This window comes from Asterias rubens, chromosome 11 (genome assembly GCF_902459465.1).
Source record: "Asterias rubens chromosome 11, eAstRub1.3, whole genome shotgun sequence".
Lineage (NCBI taxonomy): Eukaryota > Metazoa > Echinodermata > Asteroidea > Forcipulatida > Asteriidae > Asterias > Asterias rubens.
Window position 1 is genome coordinate 5,421,041 of NC_047072.1, and position 17,491 is coordinate 5,438,531.

Genomic DNA, 17,491 nt, shown 5'->3' on the forward strand with positions numbered 1-17,491 from the left:
CAAAATGATGTTTTCCCGAACATACTAACGAAAAAACAAATATTGCAATTCATTTTGTTAGAAATGTCCTCATCTGTGCAAGATACTGACATCTCCACAGTTTTTATGTCATGTTTGGTCTTTGAAACAAAATTAATGGCTTCGCTTGCAAGAAAAGTCATTACTTTTTTAAAATTTGACTGAGATTTCCACAGTTTTATTTTAACATTTGGTCATTGAAACACATTAATGGCTTCAGTTGCGAAAAAAGTAATTAATTTGTTTAAGTTTCACTCTTTTAAATGGTCTCGCTGTTAGTAGGAGCAGCTCGTACATTTGATTTTCAAATATTTTGTTTTGTGAGTTTGGCATTTACGAATGTGAATCATAATTTGTATATCTTTGAGTGTGAAAGGGACGGATCTTTATAAACTAAAGGGGATGTTTCATTAGTATACCACACAGGGGTAGTGTGGGTAACTCTAAACACAACTCAGAGAAGGTAAAGGGGCTAAAGCATAGAAGGGAAAGTGTCTGTATTCAACACACAAAGGAAGTGTGAGCAACTCAGAGAAACACAGGGGAAATTTGTCTGTACTCAACACAAAGGAATTGTGAGCAACTCAGAGAAACACTGGGGAAAGTGTATGTACTCAACACACAAAGGAAGTGTGAGCAACTCAGAGAAACACAGGGGAAATTTGTCTGTACTCAACACACAAAGGAAGTGTGAGCAACTCAGAGAAACACAGGGGAAATTTGTCTGTACTCAACACAAAGGAATTGTGAGCAACTCAGAGAAACACTGGGGAAAGTGTCTGTATACTCAACACACAAAGGAAGTGTGAGCAACTCAGAGAAACACAGGGGAAATTTGTCCGTACTGTATTTTGTATAAAAGAATCAACATTTCCAGAAGACCAGGCACAGCAAGACTTTGTGCTGTGTTTTGAAAAAATGTTATGGCTGTGAAAACCAAAACCATATGAATAAGATATTGCATGCCTGCTAATTGCTGATATATGAGATGGGCAAAAACCCCCGTGGGGAAAAGTTCCCATACCGGCTCCACTATATGGCAACCAAGTTTGTCAACTCCATACATCAGCATACATCTAAATTTAGTTAGCTTAACGAATGTGCTACAATAGCGAAACATTCTTCCAACTCAGCCCTATACAACGTTTCAGTTTATAAACTTGATAATTCACGACACAAAGTAAAAGTATGAGCCACTCATAGTGGAAGTGGGAGAAACTCACAACACAAATTGGATGTGCAAGAAATTCACAACACAGGGGAAGTGCAGAATTTCACAGGGGCAAGTGTGATCAATTCTCAAAAAGGGAAAGTGTGAACAATTCACCACACAATTAACAACGTAAAATCTATACCTGTAATCTACAACTAATTACAAACTGTACAAAAAGGTTGAGGCATCGACGTTGATGGTTGTATGATGAGCTGCAAACTCCTTGTGAATATCCGACACTCTCTAATGCTCTAAACAGTCAATTCAGAAACCCATTGAAATTGGATCGGTGCTTATACCACATAAACCTGTACAGTACTGCAACAACTAGTGTTTAAATACCTGGAGTCACACTTCACTATGCTAAAACAAGAGAGCTCCAATCACTGCCCTGCACTCGCATTACAAGACCCTTAAGAAGTTTTACTATTTTATGCGCAACTTTTAAATCACCGTGCTGGCATGAGTAGACATTACATCAACAAAAGCCACATCTTAGTTCAGCTTGTAGCAAGGTAGGCTGAATCTATACAACATGTATGATCGAGAATCTGAAGTTTCTTTTGTATGAATAGTTTTTCAACATCTTTCAACAAACTCTGAAACTTTTGTTCTAAATTGTTAAGCCCTACCTGTACATGCCATCAAGGACTACATCTACATATTTGTGTGCTCTACGTCCTCTATCTCCCATGTCCATTTCTAGAACCCTGAAGTTAACTTGAGAGTCCCACTTGTTGTGGTATCAGCACAGTCGACAATGTTCCATCAGCAGCTGCGTACCATGTTCCTCCTTAATGGGTTGCTTCCATCTGACCTTTGCTTGAAAACTTTCTCAAGGGATTCTTTAAAAGCTCTGCAAGTGCCCAGCAATATTCTGAATCAGCCTATGCTGAGTACAATGGCCCTATCTGATGGCATCCAATGAATGTTCCTCCAGTCACGATTGCCCCAAAACTTTCTCAAGGGACTCTCTTCAGCTCTCAAAGTGTCCAGCCATGTTCTTAATCAGCGGTGATCCACTTCCTATGCTGAGTACCATGGCCCTATCTGATGGCATCCAATGAATGTTCCTCCAGTCAGGATTGCCCCAAAACTTTCTCAAGGGACTATCTTCAGCTCTCAAAGTGTCCAGCAATGTTACAGCGTGATCCACCACTTATGCTAGGTACAATATGTTGCCCTCTCGTGACCATCTCTGAATGTTTCTCTGGTCAGGTTTGCCTTAAAACTGTACTATGACTCTCTACTCGGCCTTCAAGGAGCATGTACTCCACACTACAGTTTCCCCTCCACCATGTTAGAGCATCCAGATGGACTGAATACTTGCAGTCGCTCAACAACCAGGATGTACTTTAGCTGAAATGAAATAAGGTATGCGTTTTACAGTATATTAATTTAAAATGTGTCTGCTTGCAAAGAGTTTCATTTATTTTCTGTATTCTGTAACACTTGTACATGTAGCTGCAGTTTGCAAAGATTTGTGGAATATTAACACAAGTAGGTGAAGTGCACAATGCTGATTTGTCGGCTATTATTGCATTTTGTCCAATTTGGAAGCACCCCCAATCAACATGACAGGCACCTAATTTTGCAGTGGGCCTATATACACGTATTGTACCTACTTATTAAAGGCAGTGGACACTATTGGTTATTACTCAACAAAATTATTAACATAAAAGCTTACTTGGTATTGAGCAATGGGTAGCTGTTGATATTCTAAAACATTGTGAGAAACGGCTCCCTCTGAAGTATAAAACGTAGTTTTCGAGAAAGAAGTCATTTTCTGCGAATTTGATTTTGAAACCTCAGATTTAGAATTTGAGGTCTCAAAATCAAACATCTGAAAGCACACAACTTGTGTGACAAGGGTGTTTTTTCTTTCATTATTATCACGCAACTTCGACGACCAATTGAGCTCAAATTTTCACAGGTTTGTTATTTCATGCAATATGTTGAGATACATAAGTGAGAAGGCTGGTCTTTGACAATTACCAATAGTGTCCAGTGTCTTTTAAAAGACAACTTTAAAGTCAAAAGAATCATTTTGTTTAAAGTGCATCAAGGCCAAGTGCAGGGCAGTAAGTAAAACGCCTTGCCATTGGGTTGTCATAAAACTACAGATTTCTGGTTTGTAAATTTACCATAAATTATCATTCCTACAAATCTTGAGCTGCATATTAGGGGTAGAATACACAAATCAAACACATTGTTACTAGTGTTTCTATTCAACCATTAAAGGCAGGATGCAGTTTATGTTCATACATTTATGACGTTTGTAACTACCAAAGGGGTCTCATTTAAACTCATTTCCCCCCATAAAATAACATGTTACTGGAAATGCTTCCGACCAAATCCTCCGTTTATGGAAAAATTTGAGTTCATGTGAGTTCACTTAAGTTTTAGGTAAAATTTGCTGTTTCAAGCTATTACTAAATATCAACAAAAATGAAAGTAAATTTTCTAAGAAAGCAGCTAATATTACTACGCTTTCGTAATGTTTAGGAGGTATACAATCCATCTGCTAAACTACCGACTGACAGCCAGCAACCTGATCAAGCTGTCTCAATACAACGGATGATCTCAACTTTTGGATGCAACGACTTGTTTTGTCTTCAAGGAATCCTGATGTGAGGATAGTTTCACTGGTGAGTTAAGCCCCTTTCACGCGAGATCAATTTAGCAAGGGTCCCTTTGCTTAATTGTAGCATGGATGTAAGATTTTACAAAATGTACCTCGTGTGAAAGGACAATAATTTTTGGAGTGTCCAAACCCTTGTCAAATCTTGACCAACATTGCTACATTTTGTCGGAGGTCTGTACCTACGACAAAATCTTACACTAGCGGAAGTTTTGACCAAGGACGTGAGCTACATCATCGTGTGAAATGAATCCTTGTTTATTGAACAACATCCTAGGTGAAAATGCCCATACAGCTCATGCTTTTGTGGGTGCTATCTTGTCCAATCAAGTTGATCAGGATTACCAATTCGTCATATCACTCTCATGTCCCACAAGGGTTGTTTGTTTTTTAACTTTGCAGTGTGAAAGCTCACAAAAATAGTCACGCATGGTGATAACAAATAAACAATCCACGCTCATAATTTTGTAGCAAGGGACCCTGGGTACATTTTGGCCGTGTGAAAAGGGATTTATTGTATGACTGGTATGAAGCAAGACCCGTTGTAATATTTCCTTACCCCACACTGACAGAACAGCCAAAGATCAGACAAACATGCAAGGGCGGCTGCCCCCCCCCCCCCCCCCTGCTAGGGGCTTCATCCCTGCACCCTACCAGGGACCATTGATACACAAAATACACTATGGACAAATTTAACAAATACATTGTTACCTTTTCACAATAACAGTACAGTCATGCCTGAAATAACATGTTAAACCACAAAAGACAATTGGTTATAGCTCTTGTTGCCCTTTGAAATAAGTTTTGACTTTCCAAAATGAAACTGTCCTCTTCCACATAGAAATAAATGACTCTTCAAAAATACCTTTACACTTAAATGCACTTGTTCTATTGATGATACAGTTAAATTACACATACTTGCATTATTATTTCTAGTATACACCACTTGTAAAATTGCCACTTACTGTGTTTTGTTTCTTGTGTATTAATTGCAGAATCAAGTAATCAAGATTTCCATGATGCACTGCTTGAGGAGATTAACAATAACTCTGTGAACCCAAACTCACTGTTGGCTTTGAGATGCAGCTCTAATGCTACATCTCTGAACATTGAAACATCATCAACCCATGGTGCAAGATTCTACGCCAAGCTGGAGGAGACCAACATTGCAGCAATGACTCTGTGAACAATTTGGACTTGAATTAAACCCAAACTCACTGTTGGCTTTGAGATGCAGCTCTAATGCTACATCTCAAAGCCTGGATTTGAGACAGAATTCCTGCAAACTCTTTGAACTCTTAAAATGCAAATGAGATGAGAAGGAGACAAGACACTATGTGTATGTACAGCTAGAGACATTTGTGAACCCATTTTTACCGTGTACTCTTTGGAAATCTCAATGTACCAACATACAAGCCTGGATTTGAGACAGAATTCCTGCAAACTCTTTGAACTCTTAAAATGCAAATGAGATGAGAAGGAGACAAGACACTATGTGTATGCACAGCTAGAGACAATTTTGTGAACCCATTTTTACCGTGTACTCTTTGGAAATCTCAATGTACCAACATACAAGCCTGGATTTGAGACAGAATTCCTGCAAACTCTTTGAACTCTTGAGATGCAAATGAGATGAGAAGGATTCCTCAGTTCTGATGCAAGGCAAGAGACATTTGTGAACCAACTTTGACAGTGCACTCTTTGGAACCTCAATGAGATCAACATACAAGGAGCAGATCGTTTGTATAGTATCTAGAAACCATTGAAGCAATGTCAATGTCGGAAAGTAAAGATTCTTATAGAGTGACATTACAGCGCTTCCAATGGCAGTTTGAATAGGCAGTTTGAATACCGTCACCGTTTTCAAGAACAGACAATTTAAAAACAACAAAAATTACTGATTTTCTATCTACAGATTTTTGAAGTTTTGGTGACATAGTTTTTATCACAATGTAGCAAACAGAAAAGTGCACAAAATAATCTTCAACATGCATTCTACTAAGTGCTTGCACTATGTCGAAAACCGAGCACTTTAATTTTTGAGATTTTCAAAAACAAGTAATCTGTGTAACAAGTTATAAGTTTTCTAAATCGGCCATGTTTATTTAACAAACATGGCAGATTAATAAAAAAAATCTTGAAGAGAAACTCTTTTCTCAGATTATCAGATAAACTAAAAAAAATGCTACAATTTTTTTTGCAAAAATGAAAAAACCCTACACTTTCATGTTTCGTCAAAATTAATAATTAAAGATCAATCTCCAATCTAGTGGTTTCTAAAACATCAATATTAGGGTTTCTCGGAACAGGAATACTTCGCTAAAATACTCTTTTTGAAATTGGTGACGATATCTTTGCAAAATATCAGGTAAAATTCAAATGTAGCATTAAGGTATAGTCATCTGTTCATGCATGAACATAATACAGGGTTAGTGTAGTAAAAGGGATTGAACTAGGAGAAATTGGAGTATTATTCACTTTCAAATATTCTATTCCTAAAAACAAATAAAGTAAAAAAAGAGATAGGATTCAAACAAGCATTAATTCTAAATTTGTAACAGGTAGCATTGCCCTTTAAACCCAATAGGGGTTCTAAATGGACCACATGTAGAACTTCAACCGAATAGGTAAAAGAAAAAGTGCTAAATGAGACTAGGACTCAAACCGAAGGTCATTCTAAATAGGTTATCAACAGCTTCTCCTTATAAACCACCAAGAGTGCTAAACAAGATAGGACTCAAACTTAGGTATTTCTTACAAGGATGACGACAGCTTTTCCCATAAACCATCAATTGTACTACAATCATCAATAATAATATAAATGGGATAGGACTAGAACAGAAAAGGTATTTCTAAAAAGCGAGAATGCTAAATTGGATATTGATAAAACAAAAAGAATTTCTAAAGTGAACGTCAACCTTTTCTCCTTAAACCACCAAAAACAGAAGATATTTCTGTATAGATTTGTTCACAGAGCACGTGAAAGTACTGAGTATACAGTGCTAACAAACACCGGTGTTTAAGGATAAAACAAAACTAATTTTCTTTATACCCAATGCAATTTTCCATATCATAAATTCATGCACCATCCATGCAAAGACTTTAATCTTACTATGGGAAAACAATTAACGTTAAAATGAAGTATTTTAAGCTCAGTGTAGTATTTCTTAAGAATTCAACCAATGCTATAGAGTGTTATGACTTGAAAGAACTACAATGGGATAGTGCAGGAGTTACTTTTCAATAACCATTGTATCTACTCAGCGCCTTGAGTACCTTGTTTGGTAGATACGTGCGCTTCATAAGACTTCGATATTATTATTATTAATCTTGTTGGATTTGATTTTAAAGACAAGTTAATTTAGTAGGCCTATATCTAAGCCAATGTAGCACATAGGAATTCATGCATGAACAGAGATGTAAAATTGTATACTTGAAGTTCTAAGTAATGCAATGAACAGCCTCTCACAAAAACCCAAACACTTAGAAATAATAATAACAATAATATATCTTTTTATATAGCGCTTTATACAGTGCTTCATACACCATGTCTCAAAAGCACTTCCAATATTATTACCCTGATCACTGGGCCATTCAATTCCTTAAACCATCTCAGCTCCCATGGGAGTATACAGCCTGTGCCGCCAAATGTAGCACACTAAGTTACTGAAAACCAAAAGGGCAATGTCAAGAAAAAATGTACTACTGGAAGAAAAAATATTGTTCTGGTGATGCTTTATGAAGTATACTGTGTGGTTACAGAATATTCAGATTCCCTGCCCAAAACTTATAAGCAATATTATTAGACATCCATTGCATTCAGCTTTTCAGTTACAATGTAGTGTAAACAAGTTTATATGATAAACTTGTTCAAAGTTCTCAAGAAATCCAAAACATTCCTAGTTTTTTTGTGAGAGGCTGGTCTGTCTTAAACATTGTAAATTAATTTAATAATTAAGTAAGAGATTGGAGTGGAGGGTGAGTCTATAAGGTATGTTGGTAGATGGGTACAAGATTGGTCTTAAATGAACTTCTGAACTCAAAGCACTTACTCAAATCTTTTGATGGTACAACACATTGGCTGGCACAGTTGATGGAATTGTTGTCCCTACAACCTCAACTGTTTTTAGTTTTTAGTTTTTAACTTTTACCAATACTCTCAAAAAGGCTTTTTTGCACCAAACAATGCAACATTGACGAACTGTCGTCCATCTATATTCTGGATCTTCCTTTTAATTTTTCAAAATCAGCACAACGGTATGATTTCGCCAGTCTTTTTAAGTAAAAATTATGTTGCTAGTGAAAACAATTCAAGTATTTATGGTTTACCAAAAGCATTCAAAACAGAACCAAAATTTACACTTCTCTAATGAGACAAAATCTCAATTTAAACCTTGCATTGCATTTCAGGTACTTTTTCAAAATGAAAACCTTTCTGAAATATATGGCCAATCTTGTACACCACATTTTGAAATTATAGCAGCATTCAGACAAATTGTCTCCAAAAGCTGAAATCTAAATTCTGGATCTTTCTTTTACATTTCAAACTCAAAAATGACAATTTTATTTTTGCCATCTTTTTTAGTGAACAATTCTGTTACTAACGAAAAGTTATTTTGTAATTTACCAACAGCTCATGAATGTACCCCTCCCCTTTTGGCACCCCGGTGCATGCAAGCCATCCTGGTGCTTGCACGAGTGTTCCCCGCCTGCAGGTGTCGGCAGGCTGGTTGGTGAGTTGCCCTCTGAATGCACTTGAAGGTGTTTGGCTGTTTGTGATGTGTCAACCTTCCCAATACTTGGCGGTCTGGATGAATCAGAGACCCACAGTTGGCTACAACATGGCAAGGATCCTTTGAACTATGATGACTAATTTTCTTTCCACAGAGGAGGATGTGTCCATCTTCAACTCCGGGCATTGCACATGGAAGAAATGCCTTCAAGTCTACTCTGAACTCTACATTTCATGATTTGCATCATGGTATTTTGATCCATGAGAATGGAATATCTACAAATGTACACTTTTGCAAGTATTTCTGAGATGTTTGCCATATATAGGGATTTTGGTCACAATGTTTAAGCCAGCCAATCATTTGTTGAACGATCACAATCTAAACCACTCTCTGCCTTGCATTATAAGAAATATCAAGTTATGTAGTTTCAAGGAAATAATGTACAAAAAGAACAGTAGTCAATCTTTTTGGAAGCAAATAAATCCATTCTATGTCAGTCGAATTAGAAAAACAAATTCATTAGCACAAACAGTGAACAACGACTTTTTCAATCAATGAAGAAAAAAAAGTTTTTAACCAAACCGTTAAATAACAATCTTTACAAGTGTAAGTTAAAATCTCCACAGAATAAAAACCAACCTAATTTACTCTAGCAAATGAATAAGATATAGGTAAATGAAGTGGAATGAATGAACCTTTTTCAGAAATTTTGCTTGGTAACAAAAATCACAAAGTCTCCCCAGCCAAAATCTTTAACGAAGGACCACAAAATAACAAAACTGGAAGTTTAAACAAACAAGAATAAGAATTGAAAAGGTTGCCATTTCACCAATAGCGCCAAAGAATGCTACTTCTTAAAAAAAAAAGTAGACTATCAAAAAATGTACCATCTGCCGAATCGCAGTTTGTTAAAAAACAAATCCTAGAGGCAAAACAATACTCAATAAAAATGAGTAACATCTGAACTGATGTAAAAACATTTGCATCAAACTCAAATGACCTCTTACTGAAGAGAGAAATCTAGGTTCTGTGAAAAGAAATGTCCAAATGATGTTCAAAAAGGAGTCTTAAAATCCAACTGGATACTCTTCACTATCTTTTATGAAGCAAACCAATTCCTTGCAACAGAAAAAAACCTGTTGATACAAAAGTTTGGAAAATGCAACAAAAACAAAAACAGAACTGCCCTGCAGGCAATTCTGAAATCTATTTCACTGTTTTAAAGCAGGATAAAAAAAAATCAAAAGAAGAACAAACATCAAATATGGGTTTGATCCTATCCTGCATGTCAATGCACTGCTTAAAAATACCAAAAGTATTTTGTTAATAATCACCATGACAATAATCACATATTGAGAAAGGCACCAGTCTATTGGAGACTTGATGTAATTCTAATAGACTTGAATATCAGAAAAATTAAAGTGGCTTACCTCTGATAATGATCCAATTTCAGTGGCATTTCAACTATTTTAACTTGTAACTCCAAAGATGTCAGTTTTTGACCTGAAATGTAACAAGTCAGAAAAAGTATTATTGCCAAACTTTGGAACAGATCCCAACACTGGGAAAACATGGGGTGCCAAACTCTTTTAGCTGATATTAGAAGGATGGCCTAGCGTGCTATAGGTAGAGCACCATACTATAAACTAGGGCTGCACATGGGACGATGTGGTGGGTCCAACTTGATGTAAGAAGTAATCACTTTATTTGCACTAAATGAAGATAATTTGTTTTTCCCCACCTTTTTTAACAAGATGTATGAGTTTAAAGACACTGGTCACTATTGGTAAATACTTAAAATAATATGTTAGCAAAACAACTTACTCGGTGATGAGCAATGGAGAGCTGTATAAAACATTGTGAGAAACAGCTTTCTAAAGTAACAAAGTTTTTCAGAAAGAGGTATTTTGTCACTCAAATAATAAATACTTTAGCTGAGGCCTTTTATGGGGCATCTGAAAGCACACAAAGTATTCATTAATTTGCAAATTCGATGACCAATTAAGCCAAAATTTTCACAAGTTTGTTGTTTAATGCACATGTTGGGATAAAACAAGTCAGTGAGAGTATTGGTCTTTCACAATTACCAAACGTGTTCAGTGAGTTTAAAGACACTGGAAACTATTGGTAAATGTCAAAGACCAGTCTTCTCGCTTGGTGTATCTCAACATAAGCATTAAAAAAAAAACTGTGAAAGTTTGAGCTCAGTTGGTCGTTGAAGTTGCGAGGGATAGTGGAAGAAAAAACGCCCCTGTCACACAAGTTGTATGCTTTCAGATGCTTGATTTCGAGACCTCAAAATCTAATTCTGAGGTCTCAAAATCAAATTCAAATATTTTAGTGAGATATTAGTTCTTTCTAAAAAACTATGTTACTTCTGAGGGAGCAGTTTCTCACAATGCTTTATGCCATCAACAGCTCTCCATTGATTGTTGACAAGTAAGTTTTCATGCTAACAATTATTTTGAGTGATTACCGATAGTGTCCAGTGCCTTTAAATGAAAATGTTTGCTTGCCCCATAACCTCTTCTGACTATGGGTACTGCTATATTCTTTGTCAAATTCCCAGTGTGCATTAGCAATAACTGACAGTGCATTTCTTTATACCCAAATAGAATCAGACTAATATTTGCTGTTCCAGTCTCTGTTGTGTTGCACTGAGTTGAATGAGGGACAGAGCTGTATGAGTTGACCAATACCTTGCATTTTGCTTCCTTGGTGTGAGCTGAAACGCCAGTTATCAGGTTGACCTGTCCCTTCAGCTTGCAGTCACTTCCAGACCAATTTACTCCAGGCTAAAAATGAAACAAACACATTTAAATAAATTTTAATATACATGTGTTTATATGTTTGAAATGCAGGTTGCATGGTTGAGGTAAGAGTTATTTTCAAAAAGGTGCTTTTAAATTCAAGGAATGTAATATCACCAAAGACACATTAAAAATGAAACAAATACAATTCAACAACTCCTTATACATTTTGTTAACACATATTCCAAATGCAGGTTGCATGATAAAGCCAGAAAGAAATTTCCCAAATGGTGCTTTCCATTTCGAGGAATGTATTTATTATCACACACAAACAAACACACACAAATTCGTGGCCTGGCAAGGAATAAGTCAATTGCATGAAGGAATCTGATTGCTTGGTGGAACTGAGTTCTTAAAGGATGAAAGCGCAGTGTTTGGCGTTCCTGTTTTGTTTTGCTCACTGTTAAAGGAGGTTGAAGAATCAACAGAATACCAAAGCCAAGTTGTACACTCCCCACAGCTGATCAGCCACCTCTGTATCTACAACTGAATGGATGAAAAAAAGGGTTATTTTCCAATTCTTTACCAACGCATTTGATATAGATAAACTCAGGGGTATAGATGACACTGTAAACTTGATTAGGAAAAAGTCCAACTAATGTTAAGTAAAAGAAAAGGTACAAATTTATATCTGGTCATAACTTCATTGAAGTTGGCACTGCTCTAGAATTGCAAGGGTCGTGGGTTCGAATCCCACCCGAGCAACCTGCCTGTGATAATTTGTTCACAGGACTCGGGAAAGTACTGAGTATACAGTGCTCGGTGTATGGGTAAAAGAACAACATTATTATTCATTGAACTGGTTAAGCACAAATGATGACAGCAGTTTTGCTGACCAGAATCATAAGACTAATAATGTTGGTTTTACCCTTACTCTAATGTGTGTAAGCACTGTATATACTCAGTACTTTCCTGAGGAAAAAAATCAAAGGCATATTACTCGTGTGGGATTCGAACCCATGACCCCTGCCATTCTAGAGCAGCGTCTTACCACCTAAACCACCAAGAAATCGTAAGGTTCTGGGCCCAATTTCATAGCGCTGCTTAACGGTAAGCAAACTTGCGTGCTTACTGTAGCAGAACAATTTGCTTAAGCCTTAGCGTATTTCACAGGTTAGCAGAAAAATTGGGCGACCATATTGCCTGTTTACCGTGGATTTGCATTGTGACGTCATTTATTTTCGTGCGGTAAGCACCGGAAGGTAAGCATGCCTTTTCGTGTGCTTTTGGTTAGCAGCGCTATGAAATAGAAATTGCACAGTAAGCACAAAATCGGCTGCTAAGCAGCGCTATGAAATTGGGCCCTGGTTAGCAGAAAATAACTTTCAGCTTAAACAGATCTTGGTTTGGCCAACAATTAGGGTGTTGAGTTCCCATAAGGGTGTTGGGTTTTGTCAGACGCGGTCGCGATTGCTATAAATAGCAGAGCGAATCTGCCTCTGGCTCATTGTTCGTTTGACTTTGAAAAAAACCCAGCAACACCACACTTCATCAAGAACTTTAAGACTTTCATTATTTCACTATTATGCCTACATTGGGAATACCCAATTGTGTGAGAGGAGGAGGCCATGACTGTGGCCAGGGATCAAGGCCCCCTGAGACAGATTCCGACACCTGGGAGCTACCACCATCAGCTAGGCCACCCACACCAGCAGCAGCAACCAGACCACCCACACCAGCCACACCACCCCCATAACAAGTAGTATTGACAAGTCTTTCAGCAGGTGAGCCTGGGGGAACTGGGGATGATGCACCAGGGTCTGCCACACCTCCCCCTGCTAAGAAGGTTGACAGGAGAATTGGGTGCCCGTCCCACGGATGACCAGCAGGACCAGATGTTTGAGTGGCTGGATCAGCCACCAGCCATCTACGGTACAAGTCACTAGGACTACAAGAATTGCCAACACAGGATGGAGGACCCAGACTTGGATGGTTCAAAACTCATGCTTTGGTTCAAAAGCTGTAGAACAACAGTCGTCAGCAAATGTTAACATAAGAAGTGTGGCTAAAATTGGAATCCTGTCACCAATGGGACCACCAATGAAAAACGTCTCTGGGAGAAGATGTCCTGGCTCAGTCCACACATCAAGCATCCTAGGAGGCAGCTTCTAAAGGGGGTGAGTAAATTTGAAGCAGTATCGGGTAGGAGTTCCCATGGAGTGCAGCTTCTAAAGGGGGTGAGTAAATTTGAAGCAGTATCGGGTAGGAGTTCCCATGGAGTGAGTGGCAATAGATTTGCTTGGGCCACTGCTCAAGACAGAGAATGGAAACCAGTGGATCCTGGTAATAGGAGATATTACGGTACAAAATGGGTGGAAGCTTTTCCGTTGCCAGATGCAACAGCAGGTACATCTAGGAAGAGACGTCCCCAAAGCTCCAACTGAGATGGGAGGGAACGTGGCTTATAATAAAGAAGCTAGGATGTAACTGTCCGAATACAGCAGCGGCAGAATGGGAGGTTGAAAGTGGAACAAGGAGTGCATAGAAGATAATCAATGGGTTGATGAAGAGTTGTGCCAGGGTGAAATGCAAGAAGAGAACATAGTAGATCTAGAGGGAACCTCTCAGATTGAGATTTCCTCATATTAAGGGAAGGGAGTTGAGAGAGACCAATAAAATCAGCCCGGCCAAAGTTTAAGTGAAGAGAAACCAAGTGCCTGGACAAGTAACAGATATCTTCTTCAAGAAATCTAGTCTAATCGCACCTGGGGGGACAGATCTTTTTCTATTGCGGCACCACGTCTCTGGAATCAACTACCTCTTCAAATCAAAACATCCACTTCCATTCACTCTTTCAAAACATCTCTCAAAACACACCTCATGTCTATAGATCCGTTCTTTTGTACTTAATCTGTTTTTTGTTATTTTTGTTTGGATTTTCTCCGTAATAGCGCCCTGAGCACTTTTGTGGATTTGTGCGCTCTATAAGACCTCGTTATTATTATTTATTAAGTATTCAAGTATTCGAGTAGACTTGTGCCGGTCACACATCTTGTTTTGTTTTTTTTAGCTGGTTTGGACTGGGGTGATCAGTCCAAGCTAAGCTTGAGCCTTTGATGAGATGGGGTGGACCGACTTAAGTCTAAACTGCTGTATTTGGTAAGGGTCACAAATTTGTACTGTAGAAGATGGTCGGTGAGGTCAGCAGCGTGAGTTGCGGGCCTTTGTAACTACTCTGGTAGTAGCGGGCTACCAGAAGCTTGTTGCTGGGCATGGACAAGCAGGCAACGCCCTGGGTAGACAGTACACCCAAAAAATGTGTTACTCGATTGAATTTTAGAGGCATTTAAAATACTTTCTAGCTTTGTGAAATGTTGGAATTTTAGACTTCAAAAAGAGGCTGTCGTACATCAAGGTTTCAACTTGTTGTCCATTATACTGGACAGACAGAAACATGCAGAAAGTGCTCAAAAGATGGGGCACAAAGCGCCACCTGCCCAAACCTCAGGTGCAATTCCTGCAAACAATAGGGACATATGAGTAAGAACTGTCTGCAGCCATCGGAATGCAAGAACTGCCAGTCAACCTAACACCCGACACAACGGTGCCCGCACTCCTATGCCAACCGTGTCAAAAAGCCACAAGCACTTTCTGAACCATCGTCAGGGGAAGAGCCTGCAGAAGAAGAACAAAAACAACCCGAACCGCCAAAAACCACCACAGCCCAAAAGAAGGAAGCGACACTCCAACAAAAGGGAGACCAGACTGAGACCTGATGCACCCTCTGGTACAAAGGAACTGCTACAACCACACAGCCAGTGAAACCGCAACAACCACAGCCTGAAAAATCAGAAGAATAAGAACAAACGCAACCAATGGGCAGCACACACGAAGAAACTACCCGCGAACTAGTGAATTCTGACACATACAGTCGCGACGGTGGAGAGAAATGGACGACACAGAACAGCGGAAGCGACTGAAAAAGATACTGCCCACTACAGCCCTACCGAGGACTGTACACAAAGAGTAATACAGAGCTAAAACGACGATTAAGCAGGCTATAAGTATGGGATGACTACCTCTTTTATCTTAAAAAGGGCTGTGTAACTCTATGAATGAACTATTGGTGAAGGGATCCGATTGTTTGATTTTGTTTGATGTGAACTCAGGAACAATGAAAGGTGATGGGATTCGATTGTCGAATTGTGGACTCATGAACAATGGTGAAGGGAGTGGTTTTGTATACCGTAATGTTGTGAATTGATGAACAATGAACTTATTGGTGAAGGGTTTTGATTTTTGATTATTGATTAGTTGAATTGAGTTGTTTTTGTAGACCTTTACAATTACTGTACACATGTACGTAGAGCCCTCACTAGGGGCCCTCCTCTGTGTTTAAATTTTATTTTGTTCATAGTTTCTGTAAATACTGCATAAAATGTATTTACCAAGCCCAAAGGGCTTATTCGAATGAATAAACCAATTTAAAAACCGACTTCAAAAATAAATTGCGATACTATTGAATATCGCTATATTTTTTTGACTTTGTGGGTTAAAGAAAACAATTTCGCCCAAGCTAACTGGCTGGTAGAACAGGATGCACTACATTCCCAACTTTTAAGAAGCGTTTATGGTTAAGTGTCTTGCTCAAGGGCACACATGTCATGACCAAGGCCCGATTTCATGTCTCTGCTTACTGTAAGCAAAGAATCTGGGAATTCCGTGCTTACACCAAGCGTTTATTACAGGTCAGCAGGAGTTTTTGGCTTGTGCGCGTGCATACTCCACCTTACTAGGCATTCTTCGGTTACACAAAAGACAACTAGCACAGAAATCAAGCAAAGAATGGTGATGGTAAGCGCAGAATGTAGCGGTAAGTAGTACCATATAATAGGAGACTTTCCAACGCTAGGTGGCAGCAGACATACCGGGTAAATTTCCATTGTTTATGTAGTTCTGAACATGCGCATAATTCTGAGAACAATGGATTTACCCGGTAAGTCTGCTGCCCTCTATCGTCCCAGAAAGTCTCCCATTGGGCACAGGTATATCAATCAGTGAACCCACACTCTGCTGCTGTCAACACCAGAGCTTAGGTCCAGTGACCAAGACCGCGCAGCCACGACACTCCACATGTTGCTATCAAATATTGTTTTGCGTTAATTTTCTAAAACAGAGTTACTTTTTAAAAGATGGAATTTCCCATTCAACTCCGCTTTGTAACGTTGAATGAAACATTCCATATTGCAACTCATGAAAACATTTTAAACACTCATCTCATAATAATTTTTACTTTCTATTTTCTGTGAGCAGGGCCGACTTCATTAAGCCTGTATAAGCACAAAAACTTGCTCAGCACAGAAAAGTGTTGCTTTTAACAGAGAGAGGCTACTAGCCAAAATTACATTACATTTGCTTAGCAACTGAAATTTGTCAAGTAGTATTTTCTGCTTTTAAACAGCTTTATGAAATTGGGCCCCGGTCATCACTCTTCAATCCCCAAAAAACCTGAATCAAGGAACTGCCATCACATATTCAAATCTAGGCTTGGTGCCAAGTAAAAGGTTTACAATTTCCTCATACAAGGAGACATGGTACATTCTTGGGCCTTTGTACGGCAAGATACTGCACTTTTCATATGAGGAAATTTACTTTTTGTGTAATAATTCCCACATAAATCCAAGAGTTATAAAAGTGACAGCTGAACAAGTTTTGTGATGTTTCCACTTTGTCAAAAGCTGATAAAAATTAGACAGTGCAATCTCCATAATAACCATTATAAGATTTGTTATTTTCTTCCCATGAGCTGTGTGTACAAATTGTGCCTGCGGCAAGTCCTTGGTGGCTCTTTTGTAAACATGTGATGTCACAGGTCACATCATCTACAACGCAGTTTACAAATATGTACCACATGATCAATGAGCTTTAAATTAGTGCCCCCCTGTAACTATAGGAAAATAACATTCCTTTAAAGATGCTGTGTCAGATTTTTTGGCCGATAATTGACCCAAAAATTTTGAATTAAAATTCAATAGGTATTTTGTTGGGGGTCGAGAAAGTTACAAGCTTTCATTTGAGCCCTTGCTCGAAAAAGTCCGCCAATTATTCGGAGCAGTGAAATACAGTGCTCAAAATT

At 38.4% G+C, this 17,491-nt stretch overlaps 1 long non-coding RNA gene across 1 annotated transcript; it reads right to left on the reverse strand.

Moving 5' to 3' along the window:
- Positions 1 to 775: 775 nt before the first annotated feature.
- Positions 776 to 12,116, reverse strand: LOC117296908. The gene is made up of 4 exons (XR_004519819.1): positions 11,817 to 12,116; positions 11,305 to 11,400; positions 10,036 to 10,108; positions 776 to 2,590 (listed from the first exon to the last, which is right to left on the reverse strand). It is a non-coding gene; the product is annotated as an uncharacterized LOC117296908 (long non-coding RNA).
- Positions 12,117 to 17,491: the final 5,375 nt, after the last annotated feature.